This window comes from Pan troglodytes, chromosome 13 (assembly GCF_028858775.2).
Source record: "Pan troglodytes isolate AG18354 chromosome 13, NHGRI_mPanTro3-v2.0_pri, whole genome shotgun sequence".
NCBI classification, from domain to species: domain Eukaryota; kingdom Metazoa; phylum Chordata; class Mammalia; order Primates; family Hominidae; genus Pan; species Pan troglodytes.
The window spans coordinates 45929654-45949811 of NC_072411.2; the positions used below are offsets into that span (position 1 = coordinate 45929654).

The 20158-nt window shown below is 38.2% G+C and overlaps 1 long non-coding RNA gene across 2 annotated transcripts in view; it reads right to left on the reverse strand.

Annotated features, from left to right (window-relative positions):
- LOC104005193 (uncharacterized) overlaps positions 1–19858 on the reverse strand; it is a 269037-nt gene extending 249179 nt beyond the window's left edge. For both annotated transcript variants that reach the window (XR_678405.4, XR_010149739.1), the window contains exon 1: positions 18941–19858. This is a non-coding gene — a long non-coding RNA (uncharacterized LOC104005193). The remainder of the gene's footprint in view (positions 1–18940) is intronic.
- Between the last annotated feature and the right edge of the window lie 300 nt (positions 19859–20158).

A 20158-nucleotide genomic window follows, 5' to 3' on the forward strand; every position in this document is an offset into this window, starting at 1 on the left:
GGATTTTATTTTAAAGAAAATAGAGGAATTATTAGCTTCTAATGTTTCTTTTATTCTTCTCAGAATGAAATAATTATACTGCTTTTGCTGATAAGAAGGTAATTTAAAAAAATTGAACAATGCAGAAGTATATAATGTTCAGCTGCCTCAACCAGGCCACTCTCCTTGTTTCCATTGTATCCTACAAATGTAATCTCTTTTTAACATTAGGAATATGTACTTCCAGCATTTACTATTTATGATATTTTTATCATAAAAGGCTTTTATAAATACACTAGATAGAATAATAATATGCACTTCTCTATGAGCTGCACATTAGACAAATTAATACTGTGCAAACTGTTCTACAACCTGCATTCTTTATTTTACATTGTATCAAGAATAGCTTTTCATGCCACATTGGTCTGCCTTATCTAATTCAAAGACTGCATAGTGTTCCATTATATGAATATATTATAACTTATTCTATCAGTCCTTTAATGATGGATATTGGTACTAAAAACAAGGCTGTAGTTGATATCCTTATATGTAAACATCCACTTGTATTTTCAGGATAAAGTCCAAAAAGTACAGTTACTGAGTCAAAGTGTAGATATATTTTACATTTTGGGGCACATAACTAGATTGTACTACAGAAAATTTATAGCAATGTGCAGCCCCATCAACAGTCTATGACAATGCTCACTTACTAAAACCTACCATCATCTTTGGCATTCTAATAGAAGGCACAGAATCTGTTAGCATGTTCGTGAACTCTAAACTCTATACAGCAGATATTATACAATGCCATCTTCAATGATGATTGGAGATGAGTCCAATTAGTGTAAGTCCAACAAATTAGTGTAAGTCTGACCTAAATGAACACAGCTCCAAAAATAGCAACCAACTGCTGCACAATAGAACAGTACTTATTGGATCAAGGGTATGGCATTAGATGGGTTTCACCATTTTCAACAGGACTGGACCCTAACCAAGGTAGATGCTGTGTTTAATATTCTGAAACGCAGGGTTAGCCAGCGATGGGCAACGATGTGATACACCAGCCTTTACTCCCCACTCTCTGGCCCCTGGCAGACAAAGAGAATTCCAATGAACTCAGTCACCACCTCTGAGTCCTTCACAACACAGTGCCCTCAGCAGCCACTGCAAACTCATTGGGTAGGTACATCAGGCACAACCTGAGATACACAGTGATTTTCCTAGACAAATGAAATTCAGAAGATATAGAGTTTTCAGCAGGGTATAATTTAGGGGAAAGTATAGTTGGCATCTGATCAGGACCTTTAAATCAATTTTCCCAGCATTTGTTAGTATTGAAGATGGAAACAGGTTGAAGTCTGAAGTCCTGTTGTGATTTGTGGGTGTGCCTAGTGGAAAATATTAACTAATAGTCAATTTAGAAAGATTCTGACCAGAATCTTGCTGTGGGAGACAAAAGTGATCCAATGATAGCAACTACATTAGACTTCTTAAGATGATTAGGCAAATGGAAATTCTGTATTTTTGAATAGTATTTCTTAAACAGTATGTATATTTCAATAGACAAAACTTAGGTTGCTGTCAAAAATTCTTAAAATTTTTTTCTTAGTATTATGTTTGTAAAGACAATTAATGTTATCTGCTGTAACAAACAATCCCCAAATTTCAGTGGATTCACAAATTTTTTGCTTCCCCCCAAATCAGAGAGTTTTTCTGAATTCTTCTTTCAGGTGATAACTATAAAACTCAGGCTCTTCGTGTCATACGATTTCAATACATGGCCTCCATTGTTGCTATTGAAGGAGAAGAAAGATTACGAAAAATCACACAGTTTTATAGCCAGTCCTAGAACTGTTGTACATCATTTCCATCCACTTCCAATTGGCCAGGACTTAATCACATGGCCCATCCTGAAGGAGCCTGGAAAATGGAGTCTCCCTGTGTGCCCCAGAAGAGGAAATGGGATTGGTGAGCATCCAGACAACCAGTCTTCGAGTACACAGCCAGGCTTGGGAATTTTATTATTCTTTGTAAATCTGGTAGCAATAGTCACTTCTTTAAAAATTTGGAGGGAAAACTACTTTGTTATATTTCAATGGGTTCTCTATACCATATAATTCTTCATTCTTTCGATGTAATCATAAGTACAACCTGAATTCATAGTTTGATATTGCAAAACACATATATTTTCTTCAACCTCATTTCCTGACATACAACTCCTAAAATCCTTAGAATCTCCAAAGTATGTTATTGAGTTTACTGGGGCTGGCTGCCTCCAGGTAGCTTCAGGATGGGGCTCGTCACAGGAAAGACCAAGGCAAGATTAGAGGATTGGAGCTTTCAGCCCCACTCCCCCTCAACCTTTGGGGAGCGAAGAGGGCCGAAGGTTAAGTTGATCCCCAATGGCCAATGGACATTCGTTTAATCCATCATGCCTAGGTAATGAAGCCACCATAACAACTCAAAACTAAAGGGTTGAGAAACCTTCCAGATAGCTGAACACATGAAGGTTCCTGGAGGCTGGTGTCCCTGGACAAGGCATGGACGCTGCACACCCCTAACCCCATACTTTACCTTATGCCTGTCTTTATCTGTGTTATTTATAATATCCTTTCTTATAAACCAGTGAATGAAGTAAAGTGTTTCCTGAGTCCTGTGAGCCACTCTAGCAAATTAATTAAATCCAAGGAGGGGGTTGTAGGAACCCCAATTTATAGCCAGTGGCTCTGAAGCACAGGTAAAATAACCTGGGGCTTGCAGTTGGCATCGGAAGTGGCCACAGTCTTGTGGGAGCACCCTATGGGATCTGTCACTAACTTCAGGTCGACAGTGCTGGGATTGAATTGAATTAGAGGACACCTGGCTGATGTCCCCTGTAGAACTGATGGCTTGCTTAGTGTAGAGGGGTGAGGGGGAACCCTACACACATTTGGTCACAGAAGTCGTCTGTGTTGATTGTTGTGGTGTGACAGCAGAGAAGAAACAGTCTACTTTTTTCCACTCAGACACAGACACTCAGCTCTGAAAGCTGAATGTGATCTCAAGGGACTCCCTGGTTAAATCCACCTCTGAAGGCAGGTAGTAGACTCTTCAGTGACTCCCAACCCCTTTTAACCACCAAGAATTCCTTTAATTATTTTTTCTTCAAAGACCCTATGTTTAGAAATAATTTGTCGACTAACCCATATTTATAGAGCAACAAGCATTCATTTTTCCCATATGTTGTTAATCATAAACATAAAAAATTTCAAATCAGAACTCTGATCAGAATGTGGAGATGATTCTTACACTGAGTTGATCTAAAGCTGGCCAGAAGCAGAGATTCAGAGCTCCAGTGAGCCTGTGGGTTTATGTCAGTGTTATAAACTGAATTGTACCCTACAAAACGTGTATATTGAAGCTCTAACTCCCAATGTCTCTGTATTTGGAGATAGGTCCTGAATGGGGGTAATTAAGGTTAAGTGAGGTCATTTGGGTGGGACCCTAATCCAATGGGACCACTGTCCTTATAAGAGAGGAAGAGACACACCAGAGATATTCCCTGTGCTCACACGAGACAAGGCCATGTAACAGCACAGCGAGAATGTGCTGTCTTCAAACCAGGAGTGCTTAGACCTCCTGCCTCCAGACTGTGAGGAAATAGATTTCTGCTGATTAAGTCACCCAGTCCAAGATATTTTATTATGGCAGCCATAGATGACTAATACCCTCAGTTAAAGGTAAAATTTCATTCGTAGATCTTTAAAACATGAAAATAGACAAATGTTCACATTGTCTTAGTAAATCCAATTAGGAACAACTGTATTATCATCTTTTTGCAAAAGAAGCTTCATTTATGAAGGGTAATATTATTTGTTTGGGATTTTTTTAATTGAGATGGGGTCTCACTCTGTCAGGCTGGAGTGCAGTGACTCAATCACAGCTCACTGCAGCCTCAACTACCTGGGCTCAGATGATCCTCCCCCCTTAGCCTACCTAGTAGCTGGAACTACAGGCGTGCATCACCACACTGGCTAATATTTGTATTTTTTTGTAGAGATGGGGTCTCACCACATTGCCCAGGCTGGTCTGAAACTCCTAGGCTCAAGGAATCCACCTGCCTCAGCCTCCCAAAGTGCTGGGATTTCAGGTGTGAGTCACCATGGGAAACATCAAGGGAAATATCAGCTTCATCTCATTTCCAACAGGTGAGGTTTTGTACATCAAGTGCTATGTATCAAAAAGCCCTGGCTGAAGAAAGAATTTGCTTCATAAACAAAATTCTATATGATTTGACATGTGTTTGCTTTTTACTATAATGTCTCACCTACTGGAGGTTCAAGTTCTATCGTCAATATTCTTTTAGGCAATTTTTGCATATAATCATACATGTACACTAAATGCTGTTGAAACTCTCAACCCCAGTTATTATTTTTAGATTAGTGCAGAGGATGGGATAAAGGAATCATGACATTGAATAAAACTTATTCAGATCTGCCACCAACACATCATTTCCCCATCCCTCTTCAAGGCAAGAATCAGTACTTGTAAGTGCAGGAAAACTTATTGAGGCAAAATGCCGGGGTCATTTTTAAAATGCTCAGAAACTTACTTTGCAAAGAGTCACTGCCCATGGGTGTTTGTCGTTGCACTGGCTCCCCCACCTTCATGTATGACTTTCACACACACACATCATGATTCTGCTTCTCTATGACCAGTACAGACTTAAAGAACGTGAAGACTGTTCGAAAGCAGGATTTAGCATCCCCATTTTAATAATAAATACAAACACACACTTACCCAGTACGTTTTACGCCTGCCTGCAACAAAAACAGCTGAACAGATTGTGATGAAATTCAGAGACTGACAGTCTGACAAAAAAATCCCTTTTTGTCTAAAATCTGGCTTCCATAGGTTTGTGCAAATCTAAATATTTGATTTTGCACTGGAAAAGGAGCCAGTCTTATGTACAATTTATAAAATAAATGTGTAGATACATGTTTTAAAATCTCCAAATTTTGTCAACACATACTGTCCAACTTTAAAGACTTTTCTCCCCCATTTTTTTTCCTATGACTTGGGTGTATTTTCCCCCTGCTTTTTAAGGCTTTAACTATATTTATCTAATAAGAACTCTTTTGCAAACCAGTGTTTCAATAACGATTTAACAGTAGTTTCAGTGTCAAATTGCCCTTTCCTCAGCAGGGAGTTTTAAGCCTTGCTGTATTATACTTCCAAGACACTCAGGAGCTGGAGTTGGGAGATATAATATTTTCTTTGAAGTTTGCCTTCACAACACACTGGGATGCAAACAAGCTTCAGTTACTCAGCAGTCAAACAATTCCATCACACAGCGACCAGGGCTAAATATTGTACCCAATTTTCTAATTATATCTTTGTGATATTGACTACATGAGGTTAGGTGAAAACAGACTGGAATCACTATAAAATGCCTTGTCTAAACAGGACATCTGGACTTTGAAATATTTCGCTTGTTGGCTTCAAATCCCCGTTTGGCAAGTCAGAATAACAATAAAAATAAAAATAATTTAATTGATGAAAAAATTTATGGCATAAATTCTTCACATATATGTGAAGAATAAATACCTAATAAGGTATTTATTAGGCCAGAGATATATATGACCCACTATATATGCATGTGAAGTTCTAGGTTAAGCAAATACATTTTACTGTTCTACACATTATTACACTGCCTTTATGGTTTATACATCATAGCAATTCAGCTGCCTCAATACTATTTCTTTCAGGGATTTTTTAAACGTTTCAGATCCTGGAAGTGGGACTTTCTCCTTTTGTAAGTTTTCTAAAGTTTATGCATGATGCAATCATTAATTTATAGCGGCATCTAGAGTGATCTGTATTTCAGAAAAGAAAATTCAGGGGTTTCAGAAAGTTATCTAGGGTCTCACAGATAACTAGTGCTATCGTGGAGAAGCGGGAGAGAGGGCCTGACTCATTAAAAGTTGCCACTGGCACCATTTCCTTAAGGACAGCCTTAGCTCAGAGCACACCAGACCACCTCCCTGCCTTCAATGAGCTGATACTTAAAAGCAACAATAGATGAGAAAAGGGGATGAGAAAGAATACATACTAAAAATTATTACCTGGCAGTCATCTCGGGGAACTGGGACTCAAGGATTTTTATTCTCTTCTTTTTGCGCATTTATATTTTTCTAATGTTAAATGACATTTAGGGGAGACCATTGTTTTGAACGGAGCTCCTGCACTAGGTCCTAGCAGACCAGAGCAAACCAGAATAGAGTCACTCATGCTAGGTGCCACACAATCAAACTGAAATTTTAAAGGGGCCAGTTTAAAACACACACACACTCACACAAGCAAAAAAACAGCAGCTTCACAGCAACCAATCAGAATGAACCTAATTTACCTGAGCCAGCATGATAAGAACATGCCCTCTGTTTCAGCACTAAGGAAAGTAACTTTGAAATGACCAACCCATTTCTGGTTCTGTGTCTGCTTTCTTCAGCCCTTTTCTGTGTATAAAGCCAACTTCCTCTGCTTGGGGCGCCTTTTCTAAATATTTAGATGGAATGCGGCTGGATTAATGAATGACTAATGAAAGCCAATTTGATCTCTAAATTTGTTATAATTTTGTCTTTTGACACTAAAATTATAAAAATGAGCAGGTATGAATTGTGTCATCAAAAAAGCACAAATAACTAAGTCAGGATGAAGAAATTTCATATGCTTTGGGGAAAATCATAAGCATTGTCGTGTCCTGTATCTCTTGTATCTAGTAACTTTTGACATAGACCAACTTGTCCTCCTCTGCAATCTCCTACAAAGAAAAAGTCAGCTATGTGTCGTTAAACACCTCCTGAGGATAAAAAAGGTGAATGCTCAAAGGAAGTCAACCACGCGTTAGTGTTTATTCAGAAAAGTCTATAACTATAAAAATAAATATTACTCAAGCCATATTTAGAAGAATTACAAAGATGCACAGAAAGTCTCCAAGAAGTTGCACAAATTAAGTCATTGACCCGCATTGAGTTGAACACCAAACAAGGTGCCCCTTCTTCTAAAGTAATGAGTATTCTTCAAACGGCAAGGGAGCACAGGCTGCTGTTTGATGCTGATGACACTGAAAATTTAGGAGAACAGAAATCCCATCATTTTTCATTTGTATGCAAATTTGTCTGTTCCAGAAATTAACCCCTGGACCCCATGTCAGTTTTCATCTCTAGGAATTTTCTTTGCCTGCACCACACGGTGTAGTCTTGTCACTATCCTAAGGTCACTAGGCTTCCCCAGTTTAAAAATAACAACTAGCACCACCAAAGTCATAATGGTGCTTTGTTTATCCTCATTACTGGAGGCTAAAGAGCACTAGAGAGGCCTGTTGTAAAATGCGCATCTTCAATGGCCGGCCCTGCGTGCTAGTGGCATTGAAATGCAAACTACATCCTACTTTGGCCAGGCGGCATTCATGGACCACTTCTCCTAGTGTTAAGGTAAACCTGGGACAATAGATCAATCTGATTACCCTCCTTTTCAGCCAGGTCTTCAACGGGTAAAAAGTTTCTTTGTTACTTCCCACCTTAGACAAATGTCATCATCTACATGTGAAGGGGAGAGAGGTGATTGAGGTTTTTAATTGATGTGGACTTAATTATGCTAATTTAGACAGCTGCAATGCATTTCAGGATAGCTGCATAATAGGGGGAGCAAATACAGGTGCCCTTCTCCGTAGGGGCTTAATTTTTAACCTAGGTAGGTTTAAAAGGGAAAGGGAATTCAAAAGTGTAGACAAGTTAAGATTTGTAAAGGGAAGTTCACCCGCCCTCCGAAATATTTAGCAGGCTTTACATGCACCTAAGACAGAGCCGGTTAAAAGCCTCAGATTGGTCTCTAATTAGAATAGACCATTTTAAATGATGGGTTTATCAAGAGTTGATTCGAGATAACACTAAACTAGAATTTTGGAATTAAAAATGACCTTTACTTCCATCTCTGGAAAAAAAAATCACACAATGGAAATGGTGATTTAAAAAAAAAAAGTAGCAAGAATGTTTTAAAATATTTTCTTAAAAAGGAAGGGGATTTTGACTTTTGAACTTTAACGACAAGGTGAGTTTCCCTCACCATGTACAGGACATGACTTTCATCCCGCTGCTAGCAACGTGGAGACATGATACTCAGTGTCATCAGTGGGAAAAGGGTATTTGCTTTGTTTTTGTTTTTTTTTTAAATTGCTGCCTAATACCAGTTTTTTGATGAGTATTGCCCACACCCTATTTCAGTTGTTCTGGTCTTTTTTGTTTTGTTTTTTTGAGACGGAGTCTCGCTCTGTCGCCCAGGCTGGAGTTCAGTGGCGCGCGGTCTCTGCTCACTGCAAGCTCCGCCTCCCGGGTCCACGCTATTCTCCTGCCTCAGCCTCCCGAGTAGCTGGGACCACAGGCGCACGCCACCATGCCCGGCTAATTTTTTGTATCTTTAGTAGAGACGGAGTTTCACCGTGTTAGCCAGGATGGTCTCGATCTCCTGACCTCGTGATTCACCCGCCTCGGCCTCCCAAAGTGCTGTTCTGGTCTTAAACAAGATGTGACACAGAGTCCTATGCACCCCTCAGAGGCTCAAGAAACCCTGGCTGGTTAATATGCTGCTCTCAAAAGAGGCGGGGTCTGACAGGGCAATACTGGACAGGCCAGTATGCAATGCTGTGAGTGAAGAGGAAGAAATCTGAAGGGCTTTTATGACTTTTTTTTGTGGCTTGCTGAGGTGGGGAGGTCTGAAAAGGCTGCACCTCTTCTGTTCCCTTTTGCCTCTGGGTGACACTTTCTTCAAGGCCCGACTTGTCTCCATAGACACAGATTTTCCTCCTAGGAGGCCTATTGCGTTTCTAGAGGACAAAGAACTTACAAATGAATCATCTTCCTTTCTCCCAGCCATTCCCTTCTCACCCCTGTCAGGCTTCTCTTCTGTGCATTTTCCTTTGTCCCACACTAATCAGAGATGTAATTAGCTGGCAAAGATAAGAAGAAAGAAGTAGGGCATCTGGCCTCCGCTCCAGCGAGGGTGCAGAGTGACCTTTCCAAGCCCGCCCTAGTTTTTGGTGAAAGCACACAGATTTGGGGTGAATTTTGGCTCTGGTTTTTACTGACTCTTCAGATCTTGGATGAGTTATTTCACTTATCTGACTTAATTGATTTACCAAATGGAATACTTATTCACAGTCCATGCATTTGTTGAAGCTACACTGGAAGTAAGGTTGAAAAGTGCCTAGGACTACGTACATCCAGCACCCAGTAGGCACCAAGGATGCTGTTCCGCTATTTCTTCATCACCCCCAATGCGCTCACTTTCTCTACCCAGCACCTCCGGCCCCTTTCTCTTTGCATTGACCCATAGCTTCTTTATTCATGCTCTTTTGAGATACCATCATTGTATTTTCTCTTCTCTTTAATCTTTTAAAATTTCTTTCCTTCTGCCAATTTATAACTTTTTTTTTCTGTTGTTTCTCACAGATTCTTTTACTGTCTTCCTTTCACCTCTTCCAATCTGAGGGCTATAACAGGAGAAGAAAAGGGTGGATGCAGGTAAAATTAAAATAGGAATCATAAAGGAATGAAGAAAAATAAATATTCAAAAACTCTATAGCTAAAATTCTGACATTGTTTTGGTCAAAGGAATTCAAAATAGTGTGTGATGGATATCAATTTATAAAAGCTATTTCTTTCCATCTGTATGCCATGAGTGTAATCTAAGTATGAAACCCAGTCATCAAAAACAATATGGAAATGTTGCAACTTGGATTAGCTGTGGATTTGATCCCAGAAATCATATGATTCTGTTCTTAAAAATCACCTAAAATTGACAAGAATAGTAAGAATTGCAGCAGTCTTTTAATAAATAGTGCTTTGGTCAAATTAATACATAACAATAATAATAATGAGCTTTCTGTTTCTAGCAATACAGCAAGCCAAACTAACACAAACAACTTTCTCCTCTAACTCATGGAAATGCTGGATGAAATATGACAAAAAGAAATGGAAATACACAGTTGAGTTTGAAAGACAGAATAAAGTTGCCTGCATCAGAAATAAAGAAAAAGTATGGTTAGAGTAGTGAGCACATGAAAGGACATAGTAAATGTGAGAAATATTAGTTCAAGTAAGCAACAAGGAAATTTGTTTCTGCTCACTACAAAAGAAGAAAAAAATCAGCAAATATTAAAACTCCCTCAGATGCACCTCATGCACATAGAGAGTACGCATTCATAGTCCTGAGTTACTTTAAAATCTCAAATAAAGAATCTAATGTACAAATAAAGGAAATAAACTTGACAAAAGCAAACCCCAAAACCTATGTTTACGGTCACTGACACAACCTGGTGTGTCCAAGAATCCCACAGAGGAAGAAAAGTTCAAAATAAAAAAAGGCAAGCCACACAAGCAATTTTTCGTAAGGGAAAGTCAGAAGACTCAAGAAACAGGAGGATTAGAACCCTAATAACTTAATGTCATAAAACAGTCTGAGAGACACCATAAAATAAGTATGCTTAGAATGATAAAATAGATAAAAGACAGAATCACCATAAAAATGAAAGAACAGAACATAATGAAAAAAGGAAAGGCAAATTTGAAAAATAGCCAAATAAAACTTGCAGAAGTGAGAAGTATGTTTATTAAAATTAAAATCCTTAATGGACAGGCTAATCAGTAGCTAAAGAACTAACGTGTGAATTGGAAGGTAGATCTAAATAAATTACTTCCAATTAGTACAGAATAAATAAATAAACATATATATAATTTTTTTAAATGCTAAAAACTCGGCATATTGGCTCATATCTGTAATCCCAGCTACTTAAGAGGCTGAGGCAGGAGGATCACTTGTGCCCAGGAATTCGAGACCAGCTTAAGCAACACAGTGAAACACCCATCTCAAATTAAAAAAAAGAAAAATGCTAAGAGACATGAAGGAAAGAATAAGATGGTCAAACATTATCCAATGAGAGTTATACAGACATGAAATAAATGAAAATAAATTCATAACTAGAGACATCATAGTAAACATAAATAATACTAAAGTTAAAAATACACATATATATTAAAAACAACCACAAAGAAAACTCAGATTATCTGAAGAACAAGTTAGACTGAAACAGAATTTTTGTCAGCAAAAACAGAACCAGCAGGAAACAGAATAATATCCTCAAAGCGCTATGAAAAAACAAAAATCTTAGAATTGTATACCCAACTAAATTAAAGATTAAGAATATGATAAAGAGATTTTTGAATAAAGACTGGTAGAGTTTATCGTCTTCAGATTCCTCAGTGAAAGAACCACCAACGGTATACTTCAGTAAGAACACTGAACCAGAAGAAAGGAAAGGTACAAATTACAATGATCAAAGAAATTAGAAAACATTAGAGTAAATACTGAAGTAAAAATAATAATGGCTTAGTACAGAGGGTAAAAAAATGAAAAGTGAAATAATATATTGATAGTGGAAGACTGTAATGATTAGACATTAAAACAAATGAGTCATGTGTGCTTGTTAAAAACCTGTGAGAAACCATTGAAAAGAGAAACAAAATATATAACTTCCATTTAAAAACAAAGAACATGAAAAATAATTAAATAAGACTGGGGGAAAAAACAAAGTAAAACATGGTAAATAGAAATTATGAACCCAATTTAAAATCGTAGAATGTCACATTTTCATTAATTACAGCAAAGATACGTGGAATTAGAACTAATATGTATTGCTCTTGCTGCCACTTGTCACAGCTAAAAAAAAAAGAACTAACACTTATTGAAATCGTATTAGCTTACATTTATATTTCTGTAACCAACTGTAAGGAAGGGTTGGAAATACTAATTTTGGGGATTCCAGTTGGAGAATGTGGGATTCTGAATGTGGGGAACACCTACAGAGAGGGAATTCAGTGGAGCCACAATTCCAAATCTCCACTCTAGACAAATTATGCAGGACCAAGAGGCCAACAATAAAAAGAGACAGTGTGGTACACAAAAAAAGTCCTGGCCTGAATCAGGAAATCTGTGGGTTTGTTCTAGATCTGCCACTAACTAATTTTATAATCTTGATGACTGATTTATGCTCTCTAGTTGTCTATTTCATCATGAATAAAATGGGGGGTTATAGTAAGCAACTGCCAAGGTTTCTTCCACCAATAATAAAAACACAGATTCTTTGACATGGTAACAGAGAAGAGAAAGAGACATGCTAGGACCTCCCTTGTCACACCCTCATCTAGCCTCTGCACCTGGACGATGGGACTTCACTAATTGTCAGGGACATCAATCAGAACAAGGTTTGTTTTCAAAGGTATCTGGGGAAGGCATCATTCATTGACTCTCCAATATCCGTTTTCTTCCTCCTTCCTTCACAAAATGAATACCTGGTTTGAGGTTGGGTGCAGTGGCTCACACCTGTAATCCTAGCACTTTGGGAAGCCGAGGCAGGAGGATCACCTGAGGTCAGGAGTTCAAAACCAGCCTGGCCAACATGTTGAAACCCCATCTACTAAAAATACAAAAAAATTAGCCAGGCTTGGTGTTGCACACCTGTAATCCTAGCTACTTGGGAGGCTGAGGCATGAGAATTGCCTGAACCTGTGAGATGGAGTTTGCAGTGAGCCAAGATGGCACCATTGCACTCCAGTCTAGGTGACAGAGTAAGACTCTGTCTCAAAAAAATAAAAAAATAAAAAAATAAAAAAAAAATTCTGGTTTGAGTGTAGTAGTATTTACAACTAATTAATCACAACCAGTTACAGATTTCTTTGTTCCTTCTCTTTTCCTACTGTTTCATTTGACTGATCTTAAATATAATAAATAAATAAATAAATAAAAGTGAAAGAATACCAATTTTGATGAGAAGAACAATACACTCATCCCAATACTTTCCTGATTCCTTTGATGCTAGGAATGGCCGTGTGACACAGATGCATGCAGTGAGGTATGGTGGGAAGGATAATATGGATTTCTTGAGTCTAGAAGTATAGCAGCCATCTTGCTGCCATGAGACAATATGGCCAAGGGATGAGCCAAGAGAATTGTATTGACAACTGTCCTGACATTGTTAGACTATTTATCCAAGGAGCTATCTACCCCCAGTCATTTTGCTAAGGGAAATAAGGAAACTCTTTATTTAATGCATGTTTTAAGCTTTTCTGTTACTTACAGCTGAGCACATTCCTAACTGACAAAGAATTATCTATTAAGGTTTAATTAGGTTTGTACAGAACACATACTTAGGCTAGACCAATTAAAATATGAATTTGGAAAAGCAAAACTGAATTTTGAGTTCCATCTGAATTTTGTGCATTGTCAGTTTTGTTTTTTGTATTGTTTTTATCAAGAGACTGGGTCTTACTATGTCGCACAGGCTGGAGTGTAGGGACTATTTGCAGGCACAATAATAGCACAGTTTAGCCTCAAACTCCTGGCTTCAAGTGATCTTCTAGCCTCAGCCTCCCAAGTAGCTGGGACCAGAGATATGTGCCAGATCAACACACCCAGGTAAGATCTTTTAAATGTGTTACTGGAAAATTTAACATATATATGCTGGGTTACCAAGATACTGAGAATATAAACTTAAAACTGAACCTTTAATACATGAATACTGTTCGAGGTTACCTGATAAGTTTGAAATACATGCTACAGTGTGGTGAAACATGTAGTGCTTAAACTTTCCAAAATCTGGAAAACGCTTTAGTAAATGGGCAGGGCAAATAAAAAGTATAGAAGATGTGATCTTTGATTGTATACACTTTGATGTTTAGCTTTGCACTTTCTCCTGGAGAGCCAAAAACACCAGCAGAATTAAGGTATTAAAAACCCATGTTCCGTCGGGTGCAGTGGCTCACGCCTGTAATCCCAACACTTTGGGAGGCTGAGGCGGGTGGATCACCTGAGGTCAGGAGTTCGAGATTAGCCTGGTCTACATGGAAAAACCCTGTCTCTACTAAAAATACAAAATCAGGCGGACGTGGTGGCACACACCTGTAATCCCAGTTCCTTGGGAGGCTGAGGCAGGAGAATCACTTTCACCCTGGAGGAGAGATTTCAGTGAGCTGAGATCATGCCACTGCACTCTAGCCTGGGCAACAAGAGTGAAACTCTGTCTCAAAGAAAAAAACAAACAAACAAACACCAACAACAACAAAAACCCATGTCACTGAGATGCAATCTGACATTGAATAATGTGAATATGTTATTTCCTACAAGATATATTTATATGACATTCATAATCAATAAACATAGATTATTGGAATTTTTATATGTTTGGTTCGAATGCTTTAAATATACAGGTTCAACTAATATTCTCACTCAGGCTCATTAAGGACATTTCCATATATCTGCGTGTTTCTAACTCTTCTTGAACTAATCACTCTTTATTCAAAGATATATTTGAGGTACCTGTTTTAATGATTCTTTTAAAGCCGTTACCCTAGATCAAGAAAAATCACTGTCACACATTTTGTATATATGTTTTAAAACCTGGTTTGCTGGGGTAAAACAGAAGAAGAGAAAAGCCAGATCACATTCTAAGGTTTTGTGCCTGAGAAGATAAATTCCACTGATAATAAAATAACATTGAGGTACTGTTTAAAGAATGGGGGCTTCTTTTTAGTGTTTGAATTGGGATAGAGCTTAGAATAAAAGGTCAGGTGCTTTCTTATTTCTTTTCAAAAAAGTCAGAAATCTTTAAGTGTTTACTTGAAAGAATCAAAAAGCAATATGATCCAATGGAAAAGAGCATGAGTTTTGCCCTCAGACATACTTGATTTCAAATTCATTTAAATGTATTTATTCAACATATATTTATTGAGTCACTACCATGCTCTATATTTATTGAGTCACTAGGCCCTGGAGATACAATGATGAACAAAATAGATGCAGTTCCCTGTTTTCATGCAACTTACAGTCTATTGTAGAGATTTAATTTAAAAAGTAATCACCCACAAACACATAATGACATGTGCTATGAAGGAAAAAAAGTGCTAGGGGCTTGGAGAGCAAAAATAAGGGGTCCTGAGCCAGCCTGGGTGAGAACAGAAAATGAGTTCTTGAAGAGAGTGTTCAGGCCCCTATTTAAAAGATGAGGAAGCATGAACTAGGGGCAGCTGTCCACACTGAGGGCATAATAACATGTACAGAAGCTCTGCGGCAAGGGCAAGGCAACAAACAAGCAAAGAGCAACTTTGAGGTATCCATAGTCACAAAGAAAGTCCATCACTTACTTTCTAAGGCAATCAGTTGCAAGTTACTTGATCCCCTTACATCTCAGGCTCTGACAAAGCAGGATATTATAATAATTAAATGAGTTCAGGTACACAAAAGGGCCTGATATCTAGTAGATGCTGAATAAAACTAAGATCCCCATCCCTGTCACTAGCTGAATTTCTACTAAGCCACCCTCCTTGTTTTTCTGTCGCTGGAAGCACCAGCTTTAGATATAATGGAACTTTTCTTATGATTGACTGTCTGATACTCCATGTGCCAACTCAAAGCAATCTCATGTTTATTTATTTAAGGTATTCTTAGTCTTGTCACTCATTTCTCAGATCAACTAGTTAGTTTTCATTCTTATCGCTTCTCATTATATTGAACACAATGCCTTTTCTTATCAAAGGTCACTATCTTCATGAACCTACTACCCTGGTCTATTAGTCAGGATTCTCCAGGGAAACAGAACCAACAGGATATATGGGTGTGTATATATGTGTGTATATATGCGTGTTTGTGGGTGTGGGTCCGTGTGTGGAGAAAGAGAGAGAGAGACAGAGACAGATTTAAGGAATTGGCTCATGCAATTGTGGGGGCTAGCAAGTCTGAAATCTTCAGGGCAAGCCAAAGGCTGGAGACCCAAGAAAGAGTTGGTATTATATCTTGAGCCTGAAGACAGTCTGGAGGCTGAATTCCCTCTTTCCCAGGAGACCTCAGTCTTTTCTCTTCAGGCCTTTGACTGACTGGAGGAGAACTCCATACTCCCATTATGGACGGTAATCAGCTTTACTCAAAGTCTACTAACTTAGATGTTAATCACGTTTAAAAAACAGCTTCACAGAAACATCTAGACTGATGTTTAACCAAAAACTAGCTATCATGGCCTAGCCAAGTTGACATAGAAAAGTAACCGTCACACCCGGCCATGCCAATTCTACATGACCTCAGCTTTACTCAAAGACTGATGCCTCCTGAGGGCCTGGGTCTCTGACGTGTCCTGGAGACAGAGTCACTTGACAGAGAGACAGAGACATGAGCACAGTGTATGTGATCCCCAAGCCTGTTTCCAAGGCATATGAATGTGAGGCATCAGGGTAGGCAATGGCAAGGAGCAGCGTTCCTACAAGAGCAGGGACGGAGAACCTAACGAGGATAGTGACAATCAAGAAAGGACAACTACAAACCCTGGCTGTGAGGAGACCGGGGGAGAAAGGGGTGATCCCTTTCCTCTCTCCTGTAAGGGTCATGGCCAACACTCCTACGATAAAGACAGGTTCACGAGAGAAGAGCATAGCAAATTTATTTTATCAAAGTTTTACATGATGCGGGAGCCTTCAGAATGAAGACCCAAGACCCAGGGAAAAGTGTCAATTTTTAATCTTAGATTCCATGAAGAGTGGACAGCCATGTTGAAATGCAATTGGATAAAAAATGAATAATCTAACAGTAACAGACAGAGGGGGAACCCAGCAAGGCCTGTGTGTTCAGATTCTTGGCTCCTTTGTGTAGCATTCTATCCTCCTGGGTATCAGGCAGGAGCCCTCTGGAATGAGGTCTTACGACTATTGGACATATTAGGTCAGAGAATCTCTTCTGACCAGATCCTAGACAGAAAGGTGGAGAAGATTCAAGTCATATTTCTACATGTTGTGGTTTGCTTAGAGGAAAGAGGTTCTCCTTTCTATGACCCACCTTAAGGAAGGAGGAATTCTAGCTTCTGTGACTCATTTTAGAAGAGAAAGAGGAGCGGGAGACAGAAAGGCAAGAGAAAGTCAGAGAGAGACTTTGCTTCTGAGGCTGTTTCTGAGGCATTCCAATTTCCATAGTTCAAGGTACTTATCACACCAAAGTGCCATATTTTGGGGGTCTCAATTTCTTGGCCCCCAACAGGACAAAAAGTGAACTGAGTTCCTAGAGATACACTCTTAGCCGAATGATATCCCAGTTCTCAACTAAGTCCTAAATATGCAGCTGTGGTTATGCCTGAAGAATGTGCCAAGACTTCAAGATTTATGACCATAAGGTTCCTGTTTTTTCATATGATTATATGTCCTTATATGAAGTCTCTGAGCCAGATTTTCTGAGTGCAGACCTCGGCTTGCCTCCCTACTAATTTTGGACAATTAATTTGTCAATGTGAGCCCTAGTTTTCATATCTGTAAAATGGAAAAAATAGTATTACCTACTTTAAGTTTGTAGTGAAAATCAAGTAAGATAATCAATACATCTAAAGCATTGTGCATGGCCAGTAGAAATTGTTTAATGAATGTTAGCAGTTATCATAAATTCTAGCCATCTCTTCCATAACTTCCATCTGGAAAGTTAACCCCTGGCCACAACAAATGCCTCTTTTGTCTGCATATGTACATGATACTTTCCAAAGTTATTTATATGTTAGTATATTTCTATTATATTTCATTTGTATTTGTCCTGTACCTTCCATATCTCCCATTAAAAGGTAAGAACTGATGGAAAGGGGGAGATATTGGTCAAAGGGTACAACCTTGCAGTTCTAAGATGCATAGGTTCTGGATACCTAATGTACAGCACGGTGACTGTAGTTTAAATAATAATGTATTGTGTGCTTGAAATTTGCTAAGAGAATAAACCTCTAGTGTCTCACCATACACACGTAAAGGTAACTAAGTGAAGTGATGGATTTGTTCACTAGCTTGATTGTGGTAATCATTTCATAATGTGTACATACATCAAAACATTATATTGTATACTTTAAATATATATTATTATGTGCCGATTATACCTCAATAAAGCTGGTAGAAAATTAAAAACATTTAAAAACCCATCTTCAAAAAAGTAAAAATAAGCAAGTAAATAAATGATAAGAAATTATAATGTCTTTCACACTCCCCATAATGTCTCACAATTCCTAGTGACTATTCAGGTTAACAAGCATTTATTGAGAATGTATCAGGTTTAGGGTCCCATACCAGGTGCCACTCACTACAGTGGACTAATGTGTGTATCAATAAGGGATATTTTCCTAAAGTAATTATACCAAATCTCAGCACCAAAGTGACGGTGCAATAATATAAATCTGGAGGTCATACAACAGGCTGATTATTTGGGGAGGGATATAGACTGCAAAGGCAAGTTCAATATTCAGCAAACAACACTCATTTTTCAACATTTATGAAATGCCTGCTCTAGGCATGCAGGATACTCTGCTAGGTCCAGACTCCTTAGCTGCAAAGGTGTCATTAGACTTGCTATAAAGATGTATTCTCTGTTTATTCATTTTTGTTTGGGGAGGTGATCTCATGATTATAAATTTTTATTAGTTACTAATAGCATTCTTGACACTAAACAAACACAGTGAGTTGCTAATCACAGAAAGGGTCATTTATTTTCTATTTTGGGTCACTTATTTTCTCTGTTGAGGGAAAGGAACATGACAGCTCTCTGTTAATAATGCCAAATTCAAAAATCCTTTTTCTTCTTAAAATCTGAGTATTACGTCCCTTCTGACCACACCTCCCCTTTTAAAGTTAGTATTGACGTCTCACCTCATATTTTGCAAGACCTTGCTTAGCAACCAAAACATGCCACTTGCAGAAATGAAATCAAAAAGCTAAAGGAAAACTGAACAACCACAACCAGCTTCTATGGGCAGAGGGGTAGATTCTGCTTGCAGAGTTGCAACATGCATTCTCCCTGGGCCCTCCTTCCCTACAGAACCTAGAAGCAGAACAATATATCTTTCCATGAATATATTATCAGGACTCACTTGACGATCTTGCTGTTGACAATATTGGTTGTACTTCACTTCACTCTCCTCCTGTGGTCCAAAACCAGATTCAATACCCCTGGGCCCCTACCGGGGCTGTACAGCAGCTGAAGGGCCAACTGCCAATGGGTCTGGCACAGAGTCTTTCCAGCCTCGGCACCTGACTTCCCGGCTGCCTCCCTTTCAGTCTCATTGGTTGATGAGGCAGCTGTGATTCTGACAATGAGCTTGGTGTTGGGTCAAGTTTTCTGTTTGGCTGACATACTCCCTTAGATGCCATTTTCCTTGACTCACCCTTGATTACAGGGAATGTTCTCTATTACCTTTTAAAATAATATGATATCCATAAGCAAAGCTTTGGATTAGCATTTTTGATAGCATTACCCATCACTGATTTTTTTTTTCAATGCTGAAATGCATAAAGTAGGGCTAGAGCCAGCCTAAACCTAGTGCTTAGCCCAGTAGTGTATTAATTATCTTTTGTAACTTCAGAATAAAATGCAGAATTTCCCTCCCTAGGAACCTGGAATGCAATGTTTGCCCATGTAAGCAGTTTGTAAGTGCAAATGTGAGTAAGTGTTTTTATATATTAGAAAGGTTGAGAGAATCCTCTTTCCATAAAAAATAAAAAGCTTTAAAAGAATAAATATTCATGTTCTAATACAGGGAATGTGAAATAAAAATAAGTTTAACTCTATTGATAAAAAGTGCTTTTATTCAACAGTTAAAAGACAAATCACTTGTAAAATTTGCTTACATAGGAAAAAACTCTCAGTGTTGTAGCTTTCTTTATCATAGAACACCAGCCTCCCTCAACACCAACTGTGATAATTAATGTCCATATTATGAACATTTTATGTGATACAATTTGTTTCTGCTTTGTTAAAAAAAAAAGGCCAAATTGACTGCCAGCACTTGAGATTCTGAAAATAATACTACATATGTTGATAAAATAATTCACTGCTGTTATTAATTTTCCAATTATATTTTGATATTTTAAAAAACTATCTATTGTTATCATACACTTTTATAACATATGTAAATATTACAGATACATAAAATAGAATTGGAGACTCCCACCCACAGAAACTCTCATATAAACAACCTGGTGAATAATTCTTCAGAATTCCTCTCCAAGTGTTCTAATATGTATATAACTTTTACCAAAATGACACCACACTATACCTTCTGTTTGTGACTTCATTTTTTTATGTCTAA